Here is an 8131-nt window from a genome sequence, read left to right on the forward strand (position 1 = left end):
AGCAAGCAACTAACGCTAGGCTATCACGGCTATTACACATATTACATCCACTTGGCATCAAAGTTCACCACCAGTGCAAATATAGGGAACAAAGCAGCATATCATATACACTAGTTGTCAAAGTTGGCGACCAGCACAAATAAACGCCGCAGCAAAACAAATCCAGAACTGAAACCACTTCAGAAGATCTCAAGAAACAATATCCTGGGTACCCATAATGCTGGCAAGATGCTTAGCAAGCTTATTAACTTTCTCCTGTTTGGCGCTTAAATCCTCCAACGCTTGCTGTTGCACCAGGAAATATGCATCTGAATTCTGCAGGGACTTCCTCAGTCCTTCAGCTTCCTGTCGCAGCACATCTGATCGATGTCTTTCAAGTTGAATTTGAGACTCAAGAAGACGAACTGATTCAGGCAGCGAGTTCGAAGAGCTTGTGCTAGCAGTAGTGGACAGTAACTCAAACACTACATCAAGACAGGACTTTTGGGTTCTCTCACTATCGTCAAGATAGTTTTTATCAGCTTTCTTGGAGACCAATAGGGATGTCTCACTATCTTGAACCTTATCTGCATTACTTCCTTTACCATTGGATAACGCGATACTATTCTGCAATATTTTGTCCGCATTCTAAAAGAGAAACAAGCAGACACATCACATGGTTACCATGTTGTATATGAAACTCATTTTGGTAATTGGGTTCAGTAGTAAAGTGGACAGGATAACAGCATGAAACAAACATATATCTATCTACCATGGTCACTTTATGGTCTATATCATTCTAGTTTTTGTTGCTAAATCAAGATAGAGACACAGTTCAAATAATATTTGTTCAATACAAAGCAGAATAGATAGAATATAAGTGTGGGAAACTATAGAGCAATAACGACACTTGTAAAGTGCATGACATGAGAACATAACTGTTTATTCAATTGAAACTGAAATCAACATAGAGCATGTTACAACAACAAACCAGTTAAAGAAACAGGTTTAAAACATACCTATTGCGCCATTGGAGTTTCAATTCCATCCTTCAAATTTGAAAATAGTTGGTATGACTAAATACAGTATTGCAAGAGCAAAGGAGTATGAACCATAGCTACAGAACCTGACCTGAGAACAAATCTTCTTCTCCTTTAAGCGTTGAGTTGGGATTCAGAGTGGTGGTCCTCGTGCTTTGGGCACTGCAGTTCCCTTACTAACTGCTCGCGTTTGGGTGCTCTGTGGTGGAGACGGTGTTGTGTCAACTAGAACTGGGTTACTATCTGCCGGGGTTGGGGTTAGAAGGGCGTAGCTGGTTCTCTGTCCAACTGGGTAGGGGTACAATCTACGAGAGTTTGGGTTATGTGTGGTGGACCTGGTCCTTGGGCAAGTACAACCGTGGTTCTATCTGCATCAACTGGTAGCACTATCTTTTCTGAAGACTGTGTTGTTACTCCCTTTGATACTGCCATCACCCTCTCCAATTCAAATGGCTGATAAACAAGAAAAGTAATTGAAAGTATAGACATTGTATGATAGACAGGTGCAATGGATAGTGGGGAATAAAAGAGGGCATGAAATAATTCATATTTATGTTGTCTAACCAAACAGGATAGCATGACACAATTTCACATATATGATGGCTAACTAAACATGATAGCATGACACAATTTCACATTATGATGGCTAACTAAAAAAGATGGAAAGACATAGTTCAAAATATGAGAATATGTAAACAGGATGACATGATATAACTATATAATGTGTTTATTAAATAGGTTGGCATGCCATAATTCACATACATTCACGGATAGAATGCCATAATTCAAAATATGATGACTGTAAACACTAAACATGATGAGATGATATAACTATATGATGTCTTTATTAAATGGGTTGCCATGCCATAATTCAGATAGATGATGTGTATGTACTATGTAAACATGATGACATGATATAATTCAAATATATGATTTATATAGTAAGCAAGTAAGCAGATGGCAATCCATATATGATGTAAAAACTAAGCAATGCAAGACAACATGCAGACATGGGTAATATAACCCTGCCAAGTTTGAGCATAGACCTCAGGGGGGAAATAGGACTGGTCATCAGTCTCTGAATCCTCCTCTGAGGAGCTCTCTGTAACCAGCAAGATGTCTGCTTCAGCAGGTAGCATTGTCTGCTCTGAATATCTTGTTTTCACTCCAGATACTTCCATCACCGCTTCAAATGGCTGATGCATAGGAAGAGTAGTTGAATATACAAACATTGTCGACAAATGGAACACGTAATACAAAAAAATGATAGCATGATATAATTCACACACATGATGTTGGCTAAACAGCATGGCATTGCATAATTCACATATATAATGCTTTTGCAACAAGATAGCATTGTATAATTCACATATATAATGTCTTGCAACAAGATGGCAATGCATAATTCACATATATGGTAATTAGACACTGAACAGGTGGCATTCACACAAAGCATGTCTAAACTAATCAAATGACATAGCAATGCGAGACACCATACGCACGATATGAGCAACATAACCCTGCCAAGTTAGAGCATACACCTCGGGGGGGGGGGGATAGGACTGGTCATCTGTCTCTGAATCCTCCTCTGTGGAGCTATCCATAACCAACGAGATATGCGCTTCATCAGATAGCATAGTCTGCTCTGAAGACCTTGTTTTCACTCCAGAATTTGCCATCACGATGTCAAATGGTTGATGCACACGAAGAGCAGTTGAATGTACTAACATTGTTGACAAATGTAATATGTAACGAAAAAAGGATGGCCTGATATAATTTACATATAAGATGACTGGCTAAGCAGGATGGCATTGCAAAATTCACATATATGATGCCTGGCTAAACAAGATGGCATTTCATAATTCACATAAACGATGAATAAACTAAATAGATGACATTCACACGAAGGATGTCTAAACTAAGCAGATGACATATTTGATGTATAAAGTAAGCAATGCAAGACACCATATGCACGATATAACCAACATCAGCATGCCAAGTTAGAGCGAAGACCTTAGGGGGTAAATAGGAGTTGTCTTCTCCTTCTGAATCCCCCTCAGAACAGATATCTTCCTCTCGATTACAATCCGAAATGCATGGAGGGGGGGGTGCCTTTGCGCCTACCATGGAGTGACGTCTGCATGAAATTTTATTGGCACGCAAGGCTCGTCTCTTTTGCTCTACATGCTTAATTCCATTGTTTACAATAACTGTCATGCATAGGAATAAAACATAGTGAGATTATGTAAGGAGTGCATGCAGAAATCCAGAGTGATGGTAGCAACCTGTGGATAGACCCAAAACCAATAATAGCAGGCAGATAATGTATAACGTAAGCAGACACGAAAGAGTGTGACCTCTCTTGTGGACCCGTGTAGTCGTCGAGGTCATCTGCTCGATTGATGATGGTAATGCAGTTTTCGTGGCTGCCGACGGCGGGGAAGAAGATCTGAGGTGGCGAAAGACAGTTTGGAGGCCGGATCCCTGCTGTGCTGGACCCTTTTGTCATTGGAGCAGCTGAGCTGGGATGGATGACGGTGCAGCAGGAGCGGGACAAACCACGCAAGGTTTTCTTTGACAACTATCTGTAAGAGAAGTAATTCTGTAAGGGCTCATTTGAATTGGAGGATTCCAACAATGCAGGGATAGGAAATAGACATGAATAGGATAGGAATGCACATGTAACAGAGAATTTAAAAACACAGGATTTCTGCCAATCTGGGTGTTTGATTCACAACAATTGGAAGATCACATGATGCAAAGAAGCATGGTGATATTAAGTCAAACCACAAGAAAATGTATGGTTATAATACTATTATGCTACTATCTCTTAGTCTTGTGCTTCGTGAATAGGAGTTTGAAGCGGAGGAAAAGTGAAAATCAAAATTCCTATGTTTTTTCTTTCAAGGAGACACCCACCGAACAAATCCGTGTGCTCAGTGGACAATATATATAACATGTAGAGTAAAAAAGAGATGCAACAAGTGCACAACCTCTTTGGCGAAGCCATGTCGATCTCAGCGTGATTGGGTTGGCCGGTGAGGATGCTCCAGCTAACTTGGCTGTCAGAGGAGGGGAAGAAGATCTTAGGCGTCTGGAGATGGAGCCCGAGGTACTGCTCCACTGTGATGGAGGGTTTCATTGTTGGAGCAGCTCCGGTGAGTTGTACGACGCCGAGGCTGAAGCAGGACAAGAGAGACAATGTTAACATGAGTGGAATTCTAATAGCATTTCCAATACATGACCTAAAATACATAACCACAAAGTGCTAGATGTAAAATACATCAGCCGCTCATCTCTGAACTTAACTGTCGAAACTAAATTTAACTGTGGAAACTGAACTTAACTGTCGAAACTGAATTTTGCCGTCGAAAATGAATTTTGCTATCGAAACTGAATGCACTAGCAAGGTGAGGCTACACGTCGGTCGACTGACTTTTTCATCTCTAGCCAGTCGATTTTGCAGCCGTTGGATACGAAATCAAGGGCCTGCAGTTGATCTTCAACCTCCACCCCCCTGAGTCGCCAGCCACCACCGGCCAAAGAGCAGCCCCCGCCGCCCGCGGCCGGCGGTGCGCCGCCCTGCCCGCCCCGAAAACACTCCCCACCGCCGGTTTGCCGCCGCCCCGGCCATCCCTCTAGGCCCCCCGTGCCGAGCTTTTTCTCCAGCGATCCCCACACCAGCGCCCCGCCACCACCGGCGACCACCGCCCCCACCCTGAACCCTAAGATACATAGTGGGGTACCTCTCCGACGAGCCCCCCTCCCCGCTGCGGCTGGTTCTTCCTTCACCCGGTGAGCCCCCCACTCCCTGAAATTTGACTGACCCAAAAGTCGATTCAGTCGACTGAAGTGTAGCTAAATTGGAGCAGCATCGCAAGCAAGAGCAAGAGCGAGAGCAGCAGCGCGAGCAAGAGAAGACCAGGCAGGGGACCGAGAGCAAGAGCAGAGCAGAAGCATGAGCGAGAGTTAAAGCAGCAGCAGCTCCTACTGATGTGGACGTCGCCGCCAAAGGAGCGACGCCGTGGAGTAATTGGCCGGTGACGCCGCCGTGGATGGAGCCGCGCTGTGTCGGCTCGGGACCGAGCGCCGGCAGAACCGTGCGATCGAATCAAGAAGAAAATGCGGCGATTAGTGTACAACCTCTTTGGTGGTGCTGATTAGGCCGCAGCTTCATCTGAGGAAACGGTGATGACGATGCTCTTCCGGTGGTGCAGGTGAAGACGGCGGTGTGGGAATGGAGGTGGCGCAAAAGACGAGGGGAACATCGGGGCAGCTCCTTAGAAGTGGAGGATGGGGTGGCTGAACTAGCGAGACGACGAGATCGACGACGGATCCTCATCCGGTACGATGGATGAGGGACGTCGGGGTGTTGCTGTGGACGATGTTGTCGGGGAATAGGCTCCGACTGGGTGGCGGATGGAGCAGGGTGTGGGGATTTATCGCAGGTTTTCGTGGCCTTGGTGTATGAATGGGTGGGCGGATGGGATGGCAGTGGGGAACCATGGCTTAGGGACGCTCTTATCCAAAATGTGGGGTAAGTTACGAAAGTACCCCACCGATTTAAGGCGGTTCTTTCGGTTCAGGGGTACCACGGGCATTTCACGTGTCGGGATTTCGCAGGAGGTGGGAGTTTTCGCGCACGTTGTAATTTCAGAATAGCAAGGCGCCGGTTGAGATGGAGGGAGTTGTCAGAGCACGACTGAGACAAAGATATATCTTAAATATTTCGGGCTAACAAAACAAGGCGCGGGTTGAAATTTCCGGACAAGCCTAATGTGTACTGTACCAAATGAATGCACACTACAAATGTCATTCAAAACTTTGAATTCATGTTATGTTCAATTAAAATATTTCGCTACGTGTATAATGCACGCAACCTACTCAAATGAACGTTTTAGTGCATTCCAAACGTATATACTACCGCTTCAATAAGAACTAAATTTGAATTCGTTTCTCTATTTGAATAAGATCTACAGTAATGATTGTTGTGAAGTCAAAGCATTTGAATTCGTTTCTCTGCTTTAATAAGATCTACAATCATCATTATTGTCAAGTTAAACCAACGTTTGTGTATTATCTTCACAGCACACCACATGATTTGTCTTGAATTACATATGAACTATGTGTACTATATGAACTCGAACTCGATTTTTGAATCCACTTTATGTTGATTTCAAATCACATTACATTTCTAGCTCTAGCTAGAGCTTCATAATCTTAACCATGTCTCATATGTACAATGTGTTTATCACATTATGTATGGTGCCCCGCCCCCTACGCCTACAAGTATTTAGATGTGAGTTGCAAACACCACACGTTACCACAAATTCAAATAAAATGTGAGAATGTTCGATATATAATATTGTTTAGATTGTTCGATATTTAGTTGTAAGCTGCAAATGCCACACATTATCACAAATTCAAATAAAATGTGAGATTGTTTGATGTATAGTATGGTTTAGATTGTTCAGCATTTAGCTGTGAGTTGCAAACGCCATGCATTATCACATTATGGTATAACATGTGCACAACACGTGTATCACCGCTATATTCATGCATGCATATGTTTAAAACACTATGATCTCCTATTCAAATATATGAATCCGCTTTCATATCAAATTATGATCTTTGTTAGTCTCTTAAACCCACACAATCCTCTAACCTTTCTAGCTGCCACTAACTTTCTCTCGTGCATGCACACGCCCACCTCGCCCTCCCCCTCCCTCGGCATTCTATCCACCGGGCACATTCATTTTTTTCTTTAGGTCGTTCTCCTAGAGTCTCCACAACTTCTTTCCAACACACACCGATCGATAAACCTCTCTAGCAATGCCTGCCTACAACATACACACACACCTTCAATCTCCTCCTTTATGTGTCCTTGCCTCGTGTCTCTCATACGGTCACACACACGTGTAAACTCCCGCCCCTCTTTTCATCGATCTCACAACCGCACACTCCTCCCCCTATCTAGCTAGTAGCTGGGCCTCTCTCACCACCTCCTAGCTCCATTCTCTCTGTCTATCCACCTCGCTAGGCCTTATTTGCCTCTAACAAATGGACGTACATCGACCGATCTCTCGCTATACATATAGCTAGCTAGGTCCTTATAACTCATTTTTACCCACGCGTCGATTGATCTACATCATTAGTTATGTCTCTCCCTTCCTCCGACAAACAACAATTGATCTACCGATCTAGTTAGGTTTGCTTACCAAACACATGGTTCCCCTTCATCATCCATGGATACGTTCCGACAGATCTATCACGCACAGGCACACACATGAACACATCCCCACTCTTATTGATAACATTGCAGTTCCACCCTCAGTTTGTCTAGTAGGCCTCTCCCACCATCTTCGAGAAGCAACTCCATCACCCATCCAGCACTCTACCCCTCTCCCTCCCTCTATCTCTCTCCTCTCTCTCTCTCTCTGTCCCATCATATTTCCCGTCCTTCAGTTATGTATGGATGTCGACCAATCTCCCTCAAGACATAGCTGGGTCTCTCCTTCTCAATACATATAGAAGTCGTTCTACCTCTATAGTTAGGCCTCTGCCTACCCCTCCCCCGACCCCCCTCCCCCACACACACCGATACATCAAGCACTCTAGTCATGTCTCCCTGCCACACACAAACTTGACATGTGCCCTCTAACGTTCTGGTAGATTAGCCGCCCTATATCTTTGACTTGCACACACACACACACACACACACACACACACACACACACACACACACACACAATTTCGATGGCTCCCTTCATCGATCTCGAACCCACCCACTTGATCCTCTCTTCGACTCTATCGATATCTATGACCCCTCCCTCTCTTCTCTTGGATTGCCCGACCCTCTATATATGATATGGATAGGCCTCCATTTCACACACATTGCATGCAAAATTTTGTTTGAGATGTCATCGACACATATTACAGAAAATAATTCACGAAATCAACCCCCCACCCCACTGAGGGAGTCCTGGATTAGGGGGTGTCCAGGAGCACCCCGGTACTGGTTGCGTGGGGGCGGAAGCCGACGACTGGCCTACTTTCAGTATTCTATAAACAGCCGCACAGAAGGTAATATTTTAAATCACACAGTGCTACAT

The sequence above is a fragment of the Triticum aestivum genome, chromosome 1B (assembly GCF_018294505.1).
Source record: "Triticum aestivum cultivar Chinese Spring chromosome 1B, IWGSC CS RefSeq v2.1, whole genome shotgun sequence".
In the NCBI taxonomy this organism is placed as follows: domain Eukaryota; kingdom Viridiplantae; phylum Streptophyta; class Magnoliopsida; order Poales; family Poaceae; genus Triticum; species Triticum aestivum.